The sequence below is a fragment of the Elaeis guineensis genome, chromosome 14, assembly GCF_000442705.2.
Source record: "Elaeis guineensis isolate ETL-2024a chromosome 14, EG11, whole genome shotgun sequence".
In the NCBI taxonomy this organism is placed as follows: domain Eukaryota; kingdom Viridiplantae; phylum Streptophyta; class Magnoliopsida; order Arecales; family Arecaceae; genus Elaeis; species Elaeis guineensis.
The window spans coordinates 36,510,940-36,529,459 of NC_026006.2; the positions used below are offsets into that span (position 1 = coordinate 36,510,940).

An 18,520-nucleotide genomic window follows, 5' to 3' on the forward strand; every position below is an offset into this window, starting at 1 on the left:
ATCCAGTAGTACTACTATATTAATCTGGCAATGCTAACCAATTTGATAAGTTAATTACTAGATTTTCTTGCAAATAGGGCTGTGGCCAAGTAGTCACAGCATGCATCTATTGAAAGGTACTGGTGTAATTAACAGTAGATGCAACTGGATCACGCTTATACTTCCATGCTTCTATTCTTTATATTCAGATGCTGAGGGAAGTAGAGACTTAGCCTTATAACTTTCCAATTTCTGAGGACTTCCAAAAGAGCTGGCAAAGAGGTTCTGTTAGTGGTAAATTACTAGTTCGAGATAGGTAAGTTGCCTTCTCCAATTTCATATGTTTGCTTAGAAGTTAATTAGTGGTTCTTATTTCAGTTATATTAAAGAGCATTGGAATATAGTTCATCATGGCTTGATTCTTATTGTTCTTCGCATACATTTACATAATCCAATACTATTCCTGGGTGCTGAAAAACATGTTTATGGATAAGGATAAGCCAGTATGATAACTATATATTGGCTTACTTAATAAATACATGCAAAAGAAATAATAAAGCCTCTTTTGAATATTCTTAGCATGGTTCGCATTACTCTTTTGGGTTAATGGGCTTAATAATGGGCTTACTGCTTGGTAAGGGATGATCTCCATATATATAATTAAGTTGGGATATGATCCTCAGGTACATAGATGGTGAAGACATGCAAGCAAATGGTGCTTATGTTGGTTTGGCTTTGCCAGGAGAAGCAGGATCATGGCAAAGAGAATGCAAGGTTGCACGTTTAAGTTTTGTTTTTGTTTTATAAAATTTGCTCCGTGATGTTTGTTACTTTCTGGTTGTGTTTCAGCATAAATAAATCTTATGTATTATCATGGTGCCAGGGATACCAATTTTGGACCAGAGTAGATGCAAATGGAATTTTCACAATTAGAAATGTTCGAACTGGAGATTATAATCTTTATGCATGGGTTCCTGGCTTCATTGGGGATTACAAATATGATGCAACCATAAAAATCACCTCAGGTCATTATAAACTAACCATATGCTTTGTTGTTTTAGTAATCATTTGATTAATTTTATCTGTTGTGGAAATCTCATGACTTCTACTATTCTATAAACAGGAAAAAATATTGATTTGGGTGACCTTGTTTTCGAACCCCCAAGAGATGGTGTCACCCTATGGGAAATAGGCATCCCTGACTGTTTTGCTACTGAATTCTATATTCCAGATCCAGATCCTCGATATGTTAATAGACTTTACATCAATCTTCCTGCTGATAGGTCATATATATATATAATGACTATTAAAAAGTAGAGTAGTGTCATTTTCAAAGATAGGATAGGCAATTCTTTTTCTTTCACTGTACTTGATATTGCTTCATAAAAAAGACTGTACTTGATACACACACACATACATTGCTTCATAAAAAAGACTTATAATTCTTTTTGGAGTTGAACACCTGCCATTTTCTTAATTGATACTTCATTCTTGCATTACACTGAATCTCCTACATTGCTTTTACAGATTTAGGCAATATGGCCTGTGGGACAGATATATGCAGAATTGCATCCAGATGGTGATCTTGTTTATACAATTGGTAAAAGTGACTATAAGAAAGATTGGTTCTTTGCTCAAGTTACCAGGTATTGTCTCTCCTCAACCTTAATATGGGCTAGCTTTGGTCTCTCTCTCTCTCTCTCACGCACACACGCTCTCTCTCCCCCCCCCTCTCTAAGAGGATATTCAACTCGGCGTTCTCAAACAAAATCACAAGTTCAGTGGCCTACTATATCTTTTTCTATAGCCTAATTTCTTCAGTTGTCATGTGTTGATCTTAATGACTAAATTTTGTTGGCACCACGCTTTTGTAATTGCTCAAATGCTTGTAAACATAATTGAGATTTCTAAATACCTGGCTATTTCAAGTTTAAAGCTTTAGAATTGCATTGATTTTGATTCCCCCCTTAATATTTTCATCATCAATCTTTTCTGACTTATGAGGTGTAGACAAGTATAGTCGGAAAAAATATACTTTTTTTTGACATCAATATTGGACAATTTTTTTCTGGTGTTTGACATGTTGCCTTCATGCATTTATAAATTCATGTGCAAATATCACAACATTAGCACCAGGTTGGACAAACTCTATTTCTGTAGAAGTTCGAAGTAGTTGTGAATTTGACTTATTAGCAAGTAACAAGTTCCTTGCAGTTTGCATTTTTGCACCGGCATTGAATGAAATTAATTTGCAACTTTTCTTATCTTTCAGGAAGACTAAGCAAAACTCGTATCAGCCAACCACGTGGCAGATTAAGTTTCATCTTGATAGCGTTAATCAAACTGGAAATTACAAGCTTTGAGTTGCACTTGCATCTGCTACCCTTTCTGAACTACAAGTATACTTATAGAGCTTTCTTTTTCAAATTTTCAACACTTGATAACGTGATAAATTGACTCAGTCTCCATCTTTGGCTAAGGTTCGTTTCAATGACTTGAAAGCAAACCCTGCTCACTTTACAACAAGGTTGATTGGATGGGACAATTCAATTGTGAGACATGGAATCTGTTGCGGCCAATCCCCTCGTCGCCTGGTCGTCGGGAACGAGCACCTGCAAAAGAAAGTCCACGCTAACTGGAGGCGCCTCCGGCGGGGACCCTCCGACGGTCAAGTCAGAGAGGAGACTAGGCAACAGTAAAAAAGGGAGATAAGGAGCTCTACAGGGAGAGGGAGAGAGAGAGAGAGAGAGAGAGAGAGCCTGAGCCTTTTCTTTTTTCGGAGGAGCCCCCTAGCACTGTTGCCTTCCTCGATTTATAGTAGGAGGTGGTATGGCCCCACCGTCGGTGATGTAGACAACTGGAGAGTTGTCAAATCGTCGGAGGTTGTCACGTCGTTGACAAAGTTGACAGGTCCTAGAAATTAATTCTCGTCCTTAGCAGGACAGCGCCCCAGGCTTCCTGGCAGGGTAATGCCCCCTGGCGTTCGTACAGCATTTACTTGATGGGACTGCAGCCCATGCCGCTCATCCGGCATCTAGGAGGGCCTGTAGAGGTGGGACGTCAGTCATCCAAACTGATGGTGAGTCGTCGACGTCCCATCCGATAGGAAGTCGGTGGCGGGGGGTCGGCCCTCAGGCGATCGGAGGCGGCGTCGAGTCGTTAGGCCGATCCGCCCTGGTCGAGGCACAATCGGTAGCCGCTGTCGGTGTCGCCCACCGTCGGTCGGATGGAATCGGTCGGTCGGATGGAGTCGATCGGTCGGATGGAGTCGATCGGTCGGATGGAGTCAGTCGGTCGGATGGAGTCGGTCGGTATATCCCAACAGTTGCCCCCCCACTCCCGAGCCTGATGTCGCATTGGCCTGCGTCTCCACGCGGGTGGGACATTGGGCGAAAGGAGTGGATTCTTTGCTGCATCTTGGATCGAGTTTGCTAATCTTACCGACAGACGATCCAGGCAAGTCGATGTCAGGTGTCCCATTATTCGATGATGCGACGTCAAACAACCCGATGTTAGGCGATCGGGTGTCAGACGATCGAGTGCCGGACGATCCGACGTCAGGCGATCGGGTGTCCGGTGCTTTTTTTGGGGAACGCAAACTGCAATCCGGTGTCGGTCTTGGGGAGCGTGGATCACTGTCAGGCATCCCATCGGGGATGCGAATCATCGCGGGCGATTTAATTCCGAATCGCGGCCCTTCCGCCACACGTCAGGGGTTGTTGGGCCGGCATCCTTCGCATTTAATGAAGGCGACGTGGCCCTTCCGGGATGGGTGCGCCGAACCGCTGGATCGAAAGAGGGCCTGGATGCCACCACGTGTCGCTCATCCGAGAAGTTTTGGTCGGTGCGGTGTCATCTCGTCCGTCGAACAGCCCTATATATATGGGGCCACTTGTACTCGAAGCTCCATTTCTGATGGTTTTACTGCGGAGGCTCTGCCCAAGTGGTCTCTCCATCGTCGACGACAGCTGCGCCCACCCCCGACCTCGCAAGGGTTCTTTCGGGGTTCGTCTTCTCTTCTGTTTTGCTCTAGTTTTTCTTAAAACCCTTTCTTTTCCTTCTCCTTCTTCTTCGGTCTTGTCTTCTTCTTGGTTCTGGTGTTATGGCCAGAACCTCACCTCAGGAGGCTCGGTCGGAAAACCCAACCGATGACCTTCGGTCGACTCCGAAAGTTGAGGTTTTCTCGCTTTCGGGGCCGAATGTTGATCGGCTTCGGGATCAGTATCATATCCCGGAGCAGTATCATATCCCGGAGCAGTTCCGACTTTCTACCCCAGGGGCCAGCGGTCGGGTTAACAACCCGCCTGCGGGCCAGGTGGCATTGTACGTCGAGGACCTCCGGGCTGGTCTTCGACTTTCGATTCTGAAGTTCGTTCGAAATCTGCTAGATTATTATGGACTCTGTCTGGCGCAACTGGCACCGAACTCGGTTCGGCTGATAATCAGCTTCGCCCTGTTGTGTCAGCTCCTGCCGACCAACCCTCGAATTTCTCTCTTCCGGGCATTCTTTGTCCTCCGACCCCATCTTAAGGCCCGAGGGTGGTGGCTCTTCAATCCCCGGAAGGGTCTTTCCTTCATCACCGGTCTTCCATCGTCCATCCACGGGTGGAAGAATCAATTTTTCTTTGTTTCCTCTTCTTCTCCCTGGGGCTTCCCTTCTCACTGGGGCGTGCCTCGAACTGAGGCAAATGAGAACAGCCGAGTGGGGGCGGACGACCGGGAGGACTTCCACCGACTCAAGGACATGTCGGTCCCGAAGCAGAGGGAGCTTGTTACCGAACAAGCCCTCTATGATGCTGGCCTGAGCCTGGTCCCCCGTCTAGGTATCGCCCGACTCATCGGTTGTCTTTTATTTGGCTTTTGTTCCCGAGCATATACTGATCCTCTTATCAGAATCGCAGGGACACCGCCGAGAATGAGGCCAACCAACGCTGAAATCAGACAACATGCGGTGAGGAAGAGGCCGGCGTCTGGGGCCGGACCCTCGCGACCGCCGAAGAAACCTTCAACAGTGGCACCGACAATCGCAGCGTTGGCGACCGATCGGTCAGAGCTGGTGATTGCACTTTCGGCTCCGACGGTGCAACCGGAGGAGCAGCCGGTGGAGGAAGTGGCAGAAGGAACGTCGGCGACTTTGTCGATGAGAGTGGTGTCGGATGTCATTCGGGAACCCGAACGTCATCCGGCGGCGTCTGCAGCTGCAATGGGGGGTGCTCAATCAAGCTCGAGCATCCCCTCCTTTCTTGATCTGCGGGCCGGGGTGGCCTACCGGGGGAAAGCCCCGATGGCCCCCGCCGACGACACAAGGTCGGGGAGTCACACCGTGTCACCCGGTGTTCAGGCCCCCGAAGGAGCGTCGGCGCTGGCTGACCATAACTTGGCCAGGAGGTTATGCCAGGGAATCCTTCTCCCAGCCAACGTGGAGGTCCTGAAGTCTGGGCAGGTGATCGAGATGCTATCTTCGTTCTACCTGACCATGGTCGGGGTAAGTTCCACTTCGTCTCCTTCCTTCTTACTATTTTCATTATTTCATTTTTCTGACGTAGCATCCACGTTTGCAGCTGATTTATACCATGTCCGAACTTGAGGCTGGGTACTGGAGGTTTGGGAACATCCGGGTGGCCTGGAAGGATAGGGCGACGGCCGTCGAAGCCGACAAGGCGGTGCTGGTGGAACACCTAAAGCAGTCGACCGACCGGGAGGCGAGGCTGGAAGACGAGGTCTCTCATCTTGGGTTCGAACTCAAGTCAGCCCGAAAGAAAGCCAAGCGCAAGGGTTGGACTGCGCACCGTCTGCGGCGTGAACGGGATGGCGTCGCCGTCGAGCTCGAGGCCGAATGCGAGCAGCTCTGGGTTAGTCTGGAGAACCTCGCCAAGGTTGAGGAGGACTTGTCGATTGTTCAGGCCGATGCTGACATAGCGAGGGCAGAGGCGGAGTCGGCGAAGGGCTCTTTTGATCGGGTGGAAGCGGAGGCGAGGTCGGTGAAGGAGTCACTGAGTCGGGCGGTGGACGACTTCCGTGGCTCTGACAGGTATCAGGAGGAGCTGCTGGAGACCGGCTTTGCATCGTACCGGGTGGGGTACGAAGATGGTCGGGATGCAGTCCAAGCCCTGTACCCAGAGTTGGACCTCAGCGGTGTCATTCCACCAGGAGCCGATGACCAAGCTATGGAAGAGATGGTCGACCCTTCATCGGGCGACACCATTGCGGTCGAGGAGATCATCCCAGAGCAGATCGTCGAAGGGGAGACGATCCCGACTTCCGACCCGGCTCCGACCATCGATCCAGTGCCGACCTCCGATCTGGCACCGACCCTCGATCCAGCGGCGACCATCGACCCAGCACTGATCGTCGACCCAGTGCCGATCATGGTGGATACACCGGTCATCCCCGAGCTTTCATCAGTCGAAGAGATCGACTCCGAAGGATGATCGCGGCCTTATCCTCCTTTGTTGCCTTTTGTTTTTCTTTGCGCACTTGTAACCGAGCTTCGACCCGATTTTGTAGACTTAAAAGGACTTAAGAAATTTCTGATTTCCCTTTCGACTTCTTTTCCTTGCCAGTTAGGACGTACTTATAGTCGCGGGGTCATAAGGTTGGAGAGGCGCAGTTCCGACGTACCACACTAGGACACCCTACGACATCCCGAGTTGTTAGTCGGGATAGTCGGTAGTGTGTCATAGGGTAAGCAAGACGAACTCCGACCATTAATCGCCTGTCCTTAGACCCGAACCGAACGTCTATCGTTAGGTCGTAAACCGAATGACAGAGTCGAACGTACGTCGCCCTGGCATGAGCCAGGGGTCGACCGACTTCCAGGCACGAGTCCGTTGAGTCGGTCGCGTCAGTGGAGTCGAAGGTCGTTCGTGGGGACGAAAGTCGACCGACTTTTGGGTGCACCCCAATGACGCGAATGTCATCCGATACGATCGATCGGACTGCATCTGGTACATCGTCGTATGTAGTCATCGTCTTAGGTCAGGAAAGTGATGGAAAGTCGAGTTCCCACTACCCAGACTTAGGTCGGGCACTCGTGTCGCGCCGTGTGATAAACGGTGGTAAGCCGAATACCCTTCGACCGGCCTCGACCTGGTCGGTAAGTCACGAACGTGATGTTGGTTGCGTTGGCGCTTCGCTATTCCCGATCGGAGTGGGGTCGGTGAGTCAGCCGATTGCTCCGCTCGATCATTTTGGCCGAGAGTTTTAGATGTAGAAGGAGTGTAACTCCCATCGTTGCAAATGCGTCGGTCCTTTATGCGCCCGATGCATCGTTGGTGGTTGGTCCGCCGGGTCGCAGCGGATCGTCAAGTTCGAGTTGTGATGCCGGGGACTCGCATCCCTTGGTGAGCGCCGAATAACAGTTGAGGAGTTGACATTCTAGACTCCGAAGTTTAAAACTAGGTTCGTATTCCAAGTGAGGGGGGGTACAAAGTTCACTGATAGTACATCCTCAGATTGTCGGCGTTCCAAGTCCGTGGGATGGCCGTCCCTTCAAGGGTCTCCAGTCGGTAAGCTCTCGGTCCGCAAGTGTCGGCTACCTTGTAGGGCCCCTCCCAGTTTGGGGACAGCTTTCCCCGGTCCTGGGGTTTCGAGACCTCCGTCTTTCTCAAGACCAGGTCTCCAGGTCGGAAGAGCTTCAGCTTCACCCTGGAGTTGTAATATCGGGCCACCTTTTATCGGTAGGAAGCCATACGAAGTTGTGCCTCGCATCGGAGTTCGGGTAAGAGGTCCAAGTCGGCCCTCCGACACTCAGAGTTGTCCGGCTCACGGTACTGCTCAACCCTAGTTGATGGCAACCCGATCTCCAGCGGGATCATGGCTTCCGTTCCATATGCCAAGCTGAAAGGTGATTCTCCGATCGGGATCCGGGGTGTCGTCCGGTATGCCCACAGGATGGAGTTCAGCTCCTTGACCCAGAGGCCCTTGGCTTCATTCAGTCGGGTTTTGAGCCCACGCAGTATGGTTCGGTTGGTCACCTCGACCTCACCGTTGGACTGCGGATGCCCGACCGAGGTTAGTCGGTGCGTGATTTGAAACCTTGTACAGAAGTTTTGGAAGTCCTGGTTGTCGAACTGTCGCCCGTTGTCGGTAATGATTGTGTTTGGCAGTCTGAACCTAAAAATGATGGACTTCTGCACGAAGTCCTCCATTTTCCGCTCGATGATTTGCGCTAGGAGTTTGGCTTCCACCCATTTAGTAAAGTAGTCGATCGCGACGATGATGAACTTTCGCTGCCCGGACGTCGGAGGGAATGGTCCGAGTATGTCGATTCCCCACTGGGCGAAGGGCCATGGGGCGACGATCGGAGCAAGCAGGCTGGCTGGTCAGTGTTGTATGCTGGCATACCTTTGGCACGGTTCGCACCTCCGAACCAACTCAGCGGCATCCCTCTTCGTAGTGGGCCAGTAGTAGCCCTGTCGCAGGACTTTGTAAGCCAAGGATTTGCCCCCGAAGTGATTGCCGCAGATCCCTTCATGTACCTCTCTGAGGGCATAGTCCACGTCGGCCGGCCCTAGGCACTTCAGCAAGGGAAGGGAAAATGACCTTTTGTATAATCGGCCGTTGATCATCACATATTGGAAAGCCACCCACCAGAGTCGTTTGGCTTCCGCGGGTTCTTCGGGAGTAGATCCGTCGATCAGGTACTGAGCGATCGGGTCCATCCAGCTCGGCTCTGCTGCCAATTGCAGTACCTCTTCGACCTTGTCGATGCTCGATCGTTCGAGACTTTCTACGAACGTCCGACCCAAGATGCCGTAGTCGGATGTCGCGAGCCTGGAGAGCACGTCGGCCCGAGAATTTTTTGCCCTGGGGATGTGGGAGATTTCGAAGTACTTGAGGGGTGCCACGAGATCTTTTACTTTTTGGGGGTACTTGGCCATGGTCGGATCCCGCACCTCAAACTCGCCTTGGATTTGCCCAACGATTAGTTGAGAGTCGGAGAAAACTTTGAGTCGGTCGACCCCGAGCTCCAATGCCAACTTCAAGCCAGCGACGAGCGCCTCATATTCGGCCTGATTGTTGGAGGCCTTAAAGTTGAATTGGAGGGCATGTTCGGTAACCACTTCCTCCGAGTTGGTGAGCAGGAAACCGGCCCCACTCCCTCGAGCATTGGAGGCTCCATCGATGTGCAACACCCAGGCCGAATTGGAGCCACAGTCGGAGGTCCCGACCTCTGCGGGGCTCCCCACCCCCGACTATAGTTCGGTCGTCGGGCATTCGGCGATGAAGTCGGCCAAAACCTGAGCTTTGAGAGCAGGTCACGGCTGGTATTGGATGTCGAATTTGCTCAGTCTCACAGCCCATTTCGCCAGTCATCCCGACGTGTCAGGATGGTGCAGGATTGCTCTCAGGGGTTGGTCGGTGAGGACCACGACAGCATGTGCCTGGAAGTACGGACGAAGCCGCTGTGATGAAATGACAAGAGCGAAAATCATCTTCTCGGCCTTCGAGTACCGAGTCTCAGCTTCGTGAAGCACTTTGCTGACATAATATATCGGTTGGTGAACCCAGTTCTCATTCTCTCGGACGAGCACCGAACTAACCACCTTCGGAGAGGTAGCCAGGTAAAGGTATAGGATCTCCCCGACCTCTGATCTTACGAGGAGCGACGGAGAGGCCAGGTATTTCTTCAGTTCCTCGAAGGCTTGCCGGCACTCGTCTGGCCAAGAGAAATGCTTGGCTTGTCGCAAGGTTTTGAAGAACGAGAGGCATCTCTCAGCCGACCGAGAGATGAATCGACTGAGCGCGATGATCCTTTCGTTGAGTTGCTGTACCTCCTTCTTGGTGTCCGGATGTCGCATATCGATGATGGCCTTGATCTTCTCGGGGTTAGCCTCGATTCCCCATTGCGAGATGAGGAATCTGAGGAACTTCCCCGAGGTCACTCCGAAGGCGCACTTGGTCGGGTTCAGCTTCATCCGGTGTCGTCGTAGAGTGTGGAAGGTTTCTTCAAGATCCCGGATATGATCCGAAATCCGCAAACTCTTCACCAGCATGTCGTCGACATACACTTCCATGTTGCGCCTGATTTGATCTTTGAAGACCTTGTTAACAAGTCGTTGGTAAGTGGCGCCAGCGTTCTTCAGTCCGAATGGCATCACTCTGTAGCAGTAGAGGCCCTTGGCGGTCATGAAGGCGGTGTGTTCCTCATCTTCGGGCACCATCCGGATCTGGTTGTACCCTATGAAGGCGTCCATGAAGCTGAGCAGTCGATAACCGGATGTCGCATCCACCAGCTGGTCGATCTTCGAAAGTGGAAAGCTGTCCTTGGGACAGGCCCGATTCAAGTCAGTGTAGTCGATGCAAATCCTCCACTTCCCATTGGCTTTCTTCACCATGACAACATTGGCGAGCCAATCGAGGTAGGTGGCCTCTCTGATGAAGCCTGCATCGAGCAGCTTATCCACCTTTTCGTCGATGGCCTTTTATCTTTCTGGAGCAAAAGATCTTTTCTTCTGCCTTACCGGCCTCACTGCTGGATCGATGTTGAGTCGGTGTGTCATCATTTTCGATGGAATTTCTGACATATCCGCCGCCGACCAGGCGAATATGTCGGTATTTGCCTTCAGCAGCTCTGCCAAATGTCATCGCTCGGGGTCAGGTAATTGAGACCCGACCCATACTTTTCTGTCGGGGTTTTCCGCTATCGCGATGGGAACGAGCTGTTCGGCCGGCTCGCTCCGCTCTTCTTCTTCCCTTGGGTCCAGCTTGTCGGCCGTTAGGGGACCCTTTGATTCGTCGCTTCGAGCAGAGATCTGGAAGCATCGTCGGGTGAGGCGTTGATCTCCGTGCATCTCCCCGATGCCATTTTTGGTCGGGAACCGAACCAGAAGATGATACGTAGAAACTATCGCTTTGAGGGCATTTAGTCCGGGTCTTTCAAGTATGGCGTTGTAGGCTGAGGGTACTTGGACGACCGTAAAAGTCAGGTGGACTGTGCTCTATCGTGGTTCGGCTCTGGCCGTCACGGGCAGGGTGACCTCTCCTTCCACCACGACGGCGTCTCCAGCAAAGCCTATGAGGGGAACCGAGACTCTCTTGAGTCGGTCGGCCGATAGTCGCATACGGGAGAAGGTCGAGTAAAACAAAACATTCGTTGAACTTCCATTATCTACAAAGATTCTTTTTACATCGTAATTCGCTATTGTTGCCGAGACAACAACAGCATCATCATGGGGGATCTGGATGCCCCGAACATCTTCTTCTGTAAAAGTGATTACATCGTCCAGGCGTGGCTTCTTTGCCAGCTCCCCCCCAGCAGACGTCCCTGGGCCCATTCGTTTGGAAATCATATTGATGACCCCGACCGTAGGTCGATTATCCATCGCTTCTTTGGTCTGCTGGGGTCATCGGTCGGTAATGGGCTGGGTTGGCGGGTTCCTTCAAAATTTATCGAGATATCCCGACGGATGAGAGCTTCGATCTCATCCTTAAGTTGGATGCATTGCTCGGTATTATGGCCGTGGCCCCGATGGAATCGGCAGTACTTCCGTCGGTCGAGGCCCTTTGCCTTCAAAGGCGGAGGCCGTCGCAGGTACTCTTCCCCTTCGATCTCTATCAAAATCTGCACACGAGGAGCAGAGAGGGGAGTGTAGGAATCATACCTGGGGTGTGTTGACCTCGGGCTCCGCCGTCGGGGTGACCTCTGGCCCCGTCGTGAGGGTGAGACCCGACTGTCGGTCGGAGGTTGATGTGCAAATCTTAAAATTTATAAATAAAACCGCAAGTGCATAGTGTGCAGAGTAGCATGACCAGCGAGTATGGATCGATCCCACAGAGACTTGGTTTAAAAATGATTTTCAAATCTATACTCAAGCGAGCTTTAACGAAAATCGAAAATCGAAAGTCGAAAGTTGTTTGCTAAAGACAATAAGACTAAGGATCTAGGGTTTTCGAATCTACTAGATCTAGATTAAAAATTCTACCTAGAATTTTTTTTATTGATCCTAACAACTACTCCTCTTGTCTTTCCCAAGCATAGATTATGAAGGGACTAAGGCCCAACGATAACCCATCAAGATTCTTTACAGGGGAGTAGTAACTAGGATCCCTTAGGGTTTTCTCCTCCTATGCACTGAATCAAGCATGAACTATGAAGGGACTCTGACCCAACTGTAGTTCATTAAAAATTTTTGATAAAAGAGGAAGAAAAAGAAATCCTAAGAAAAAGAAAGAACCCTATGTAAAACCCCTACTCATGATCTAGCTTCATCGCAAACCCTAGAAGGGATGCTTAGCTAGACATGATCTAAATCTACTTGCAAACTTTAAATGTAGAAAAATAAACTACCCTAATTTTATAAATTAAACTATCCTAATTGCATAAATTTAAACTGCATAAATTAAACTAACCTAATTGCATAAAATTAAATTGCATAAATTAAACTATCCTAATTGCAAGAAAAATAAATTGCATAATGTAAAGAGATAAAATTACATAAAAATAAGATTATATATAAAAAAAATTATTACAAAAATCTCAAAGCTCGAGGCTTGAGAAGAAAGCTAAAAACCCCACTATCTAGGGTTACAAGCTTGATCGGAAGGCAAGAATCCTTAAAACAAGGGCCTTTGGGAGCTTTTTATAGGCATTTGGGGGTTATAAGGTTTTCAAAACTTTAGATGTGAGACTAAGAGATTTTAGAGGGCTGTTAGGGGGGTTTAGGAGCTCAAATCTTGCTCAAAAAGTACTTAAATCCATCAAAAAACCTTAAAAGTTATTTCAGCCGTCCGATCTTCATCTAAAGGACCCAATTCATCTAATAAATCAAGCCGGGAGCGATTCTGGGCCGTCGGATCACGATCTGGGTGAAGCGCTGCCGTTGGATCGTGCTGCAGAGATAGGATCAGGTCAGATGCATCGCAGACCGTCCGATCAAGGCGCTGGAAGATTTCGTCCGTTGGATCGCACTGTAGAAGGATCCCGTGTTGTCCTAGTGTTTATTGATTCTTGCAATTACCTTGATTACGGTTAGATCTTGACCAGTTGCGATGGTGGCCGTTCGATGGCGTAAAAATATGGAGCGTTGGATCTTGATCAGAGAAGATCGGACCATCGAGTGATGTGAAGTTACCAGGTTGCCCTTCGGACCTTCTTCTCTCTCCTCATGAGCCCTGGACCGCACGCGTGGATCGGGCTCGCGATGCGTTGCGGTGAGCCGAGACTCGCTGATTGGCTGGTTTATGGTGCGCCGATGGGTCCATGGTCCAGGCACCTGTTGCTGTGGACCAAGCGGCTAACCAGATCATCAAATCAGTTGATTTTTGACCAATTTTGACCTGATTTGACTCGGGTTTGACCCAATTGAGTCTTCTTTCTTCATTCTTCAATTTCTGGATCAATTTAACTCTGTTTTGCATAAAATTTATGCCGTTGGAATCCTCTTTTCTTGTTCTTTCTATTGATAACCTCTTCTTCTGCAAAATATAATAACAAATATTAATTTCTTAATAAAGTTAGATAATTTAGATATTAATTGATACTTTTTATGTCAATTTGTGACATAAATCACACCCCCCAACTTAATCATTGCTAGTTCCTTAGCAATGTACCAAAATAAGATCATATTCCAAAAAGATCCTTCCTTTGCAAATTAATTTAAGATCAAATTCAAAAAGTTTTCTAGTATTACTAAGTAATGAGCTTCGAATTAGAATCGGTAGTCAGTCTACTTAGGAGCTTTCTTAGAGTACACTTAAAGTTTTATAGCACTTGTGTGAGTGATAACTAACTTAGTATTTCAGTATTAACTTGTACAGGCCAATTGTATCATTTTTTATAACTTAGTTCGATTAATTTTATATACACCCCAGATTAAACAAAGAACTAAGGTAGCTTTCACAATGTTTTTTTTTTTTTTTTTTTTGCTGAGCATCCTAGCCTTCCCACCACCGTTTGATGCGAATCTCAACACTTGACTTAGGTGAAGAGACTCGGTTACTAGGCTTAGGGCAATCCATATTTACTCTATGTTTTGCATTTTATTTCAGGCAGGTAGCTCTTTCCTTAAATTCAAATTTCTTCAATTGGAGTGTAGAAAAAATTATCTAATTTAAATAATACTCAAATCCTTAATTGGCCTTACAATTAACACCTACTTTACCTTGTTAGTGTGCATGTGCAATTGGAAGTGCTAATAGTCTTTAAATGACCTAGGCCACCAAGAGTCTAACCAGCTAATCTTCTCCGTGACTCACTACATTTATTAGCAAATACTTTCTAACTTACTCTTATTTCTTTTCTAGATTAATTTATTTCAAATTTTTTTTTAATATATTAAATGCAAGAAATAACTCATAGTGGAAGGAAAAAGAAATGATAACATCTGATTTTGTTCAAGCTCTCCCCCCAACTTGACCGACATTGTCCCCAATGGAGTTTATCTAATTTATTTGTCCTAAGCAAACTGAAAACAAAGAAAGCATTAGAAATTAAATAAGCTGGGTTGCCTCCCAGAAGCGCTAAGTTTTATATCTTCAGCCAGACCAAACCTCGAAGTAATTTAATCAGAATAAGTTGGTTCATAAAGAACCATGGCATCTTCAACAGTCTCGACAGGTAATTCCAAGAATGATTTTAATCATTGACCATTAACTTTAAAGATAACACCATTACTTAGGTTTTTTATCTCAACAGCTCCGTGTGAAAAGACTTCTTTTACTAAAAATGGTCCTGTCCATCTAGACCTAAGCTTTCCTGGAAACAGATGTAATCTAGAGTTATATAAGAGCACCTTTTGTCCGATATTGAAAGTTTTTCTCATAATTGATTGATCATTAAATGCTTTGGTTCGTTCCTTATATATACTTGCATTTTCATAGGCTTCATTTCTAAGTTCTTCTAATTCATTCAATTGAAGCTTCCTATGGTTTCCAGCGTCGTTCAAATTTGTATTTAGTTGTTTGATGGCCCACATGGCTTTGTGTTCTATCCAATAGGCAAGTGACATGGTTTACCAAACACAATCCTATAAGGAGACATTCCTAGATTGGTATTGAAAGCGGTTCGGTATGCCCAAAGTGCATCAATTAATTTCAAAGACCAATCCTTTCTATTGGCACTAACAGTTTTTTCCAGGATCTGTTTGATTTATCGGTTTGACACTTCAACTTGCCCACTAGTTTGAGGATGATATGGTGTGGCCAATTTGTGGGTGACATTATACTTTTTCATCAATGTTGCAAAAGGTCGGTTACAAAAATGGGTTCCCCGATCACTAATGATTGCCCTAGGAATACCGAAATGGGAGAGAATATTTTCTTTAAGAAACTTAATGACCATTTTGCTTTCGGGTGTTCTACATGCAATTGCTTCTACCCATTTTGAGACATAATCAATTGCTACTAGAATATATTCATTTCAAAGAAATTTGGAAATGGTCTCATGAAATCGATCCCCCAAACATCAAAAACTTCAACTACCAAGATTGGGTTGAGTGGCATCATGTGTCGCTTGGTGATTCGACCTATTTTCTGACATTGAGCACAACTTTTACAATATTCATGAGCATCCTTAAACAAATTGGGCCAATAAAAACTACATTGGAGAACCTTAGCAGCAGTTTTCTTAGACGCGAAGTGACCCCCACATGCTTGATCATGACAAAAAGATAAAATATTCATGACTTCATTATCTGGGATACACCTTCTAATAATTTGATCAGAACATTGTTTAAAAAGATAAGGATCATCCCAAATGAAATACTTCACTTGGGCAAAGAATTTATATTTATCCTGCTTAGTCCAATGAGAAGGTATCTTACCTATGGCTAAATAATTTACAATATCAGCAAACCAAAGTTCAGTAGACACAGACATGAGTTGCTCATCTGAAAAGATTCATTGATGGGTGGTTCACTAGATGGTGCGACTGGAATTTGGGACAAATGATCTGCTATAACGTTCTCAGTGCCTTTCTTGTCCCTAATTTTTAGGTCAAATTCTTGAAGGAGCAAAATCCATCTGATTAAGCGTGCCTTGGCATCCTTCTTTGCTAGGAGATGTCTAATGGCTGAGTGATCGGTGTAAACAATGGTGTGGGTCCCAACCAAATAAGATCTAAATTTTTGTAAAGCAAAGACAACGGCAAGGAACTCCTTCTCAGTTGTGGTGTAGTTAAGCTGCGCATCATTTAAGATTTTACTTGCATAATATATCACTCTAGGCAGCTTATTTATCCGTTGACCTAAGATTGTGCCCACAACATGATCGGACGCATCATAAATCAGGGGCCTGCTAGGCACAGCGGGGTCCCGACCCTTCCTCCGCTTCTCCTTCGGGCCTTTGGGCTCGGCCAGACGCCGGTCGGAAGCTCCCTCGTCTGCATGCATGTACTTGTAAGCGCGCTCCAGCAGCTCAGCGTATGTTCGGGGGAGGGTTTTGTCCAGGGAGTAGGTGAACCGAGATGCCCTCAACCCGCGCTTCATGGCCGAGACGGCCATGTCCTCATTGAGGTCCCGAACCTCGAGCGTGGCCGCATTGAATCACGCCACGAAATATCGGAGCATCTCATTTTCTCCTTGTTTAAGAGAGAAAAGGCTGTCCGATGTTCGGGGTGGCTTTCGGCTGGTGCTGAAGTGGGCCGCGAAGGAGTGCTCAAGCTGCCCGAAGGAGTGGATACTTCTCGATCGAAGATCGGAGAACCAGGCCCTGACAGCTTTGCATAGCGTGGCGGAGAAGTCGATGCAAAGGAGAGCATCGGTTGCCCCCTGGATCATCATGAGAGCTCTGTAGCTCTCCAGGTGGTCGATCGGGTCGGTGGAGCCGTCGTAAGGCTCCACATGTGGCATTTTGAACCGATTGAGGATCGGCTCGTCAAGGATGAGTCGGGAGAGAGGTTGGGCGGTCTAAAAGTCAATATCGTTCGAGGACTTCTGCCCGTCCACCTGCAATTGGGCAAGCCGACGGTCGATCTCGTCGAACCTGCATTCGTAGTCGTCGATCCGTCGGTGCTGGGAGACCCCAGGAGTGGAGTCTCCAGAGGAGTCCGAGACAGAGGCAGATGTCATTCACGGTCGCTTCTCCTTCCTTGCTCATTCCAGCTGGGAAGGAGAGGGCCATCGAGACCGACGAGCGTCACGCCGTGGGCGCTCCTCCTCCTTCCAGTGGGAGCAGCGTGACAGGGGCTCCGGAGAAGGCGACGACGATCGGTGCGGGCGTCGGCGGCTGCTCCTGGAGGGTATCGGACGTGCCACCGGTTGCTTGCCCGGGGAAGACGGCAGCCGGATCGGTTGTTGCTGAAGGCTTTTGACCGCATCCGTCAGTACGGTCATCTGCCAAACTATTGCCGTGATCTGTGCCTCCACGGTCACTGCGGGACGTGGAGAGCTGGGCTCCACCATAGAGGGTGGAGGGGAGGCCTCTTCCCGACGGGAAGAGCGCCTCGCTGATCCAGTGACCCTCGATCGTTGAGCTCTTGTCTTTGTTATCTCAGATTTCATGGGGGTAAAGTACCACTAAGAGTCACCCCTACTTGGTGCGCCAATCTGTTGCGGCCAATCCCCTCGTCGCCTGATCGCCGGGAACGAGCACCTGCAAAAGAAAGTCCACGCTAACCGAAGGCGGCTCCGGTGGGGACCCTCCGATGGTCAAGTCAGAGAGGAGACTAGGCAACAGTAAAAAAGGGAGACAAGGAGCTCTACGGGGAGAGGGAGAGAGAGAGAGAGAGTGCCTGAGCCTTTTCTTTTTCTGAAGGAGCCCCCTAGCACTGTTGCCTTCCTCGATTTATAGTAGGAGGTGGTATGGCCCCGCCGTCAGTGATGTAGACAACTGAAGAGTTGTCAAATCGTCGGAGGTTGTCACGTCATTGACAAAGTTGACAGGTCCTAGGAATTAATTCTCATCCTTAGCAGGATAGCGCCCCAGGCTTCTTGGCAGGGTAATGCCCCCTGGTGTTCGTACGGCGTTTACTTGATGGGACTGCAGCCCATGCCGCTCATCCGGTGTCTAGGAGGGCCTGTAGAGGTGGGACGTCAGTCATCCAAACTGATGGTGAGTCGTCAGCATCCCATCCGATAGGAAGTCGGTGGCGGGGGGTCGGCCCTCAGGCGATCGGAGGCGGCATCGAGTCGTTAGGCCGATCCGCCCTGATCGAGGCACAATCGATAGCCGCTGTCGGTGTCGCCCACCGTCGGTCGGATGGAATCGGTCGGTCGGATGGAGTCGGTCGGCATATCCCAACAGAATCCATGGATTATACTGGTTGTACAATATCGATATACAAAGTGCTTGGCTTGTTCAAGGTGATAATACGATATTTCTCACTCAACCAAGGAACCAGAGTGCTTTTCAGGAAATTATGTATGACTACATCCGTATGGAAGGGCCCTCAAACTCTTAGCAAGATTGATCTTCTTGTTTCTATTAGCATTTGATAATTAGTACATAGTATTCAGGCATGGTGCCTGAAAGATGATGAACTCTTACTACTATATAATAAAGTTGAACTTCTTTGTGTCTGTCTCGTGTCATGTTTCCATAGCTGGTTTTGTTTCTAACAAAAATCCAAGTATAGCATCATGACAAATCTCTAGTAGGGAGA

At 48.2% G+C, this 18,520-nt stretch overlaps 1 pseudogene; it reads left to right on the forward strand.

Moving 5' to 3' along the window:
* Positions 1–18,319, forward strand: part of LOC140853731 (uncharacterized) — a 25,355-nt pseudogene extending 7,036 nt beyond the window's left edge.
* Positions 18,320–18,520: the final 201 nt, after the last annotated feature.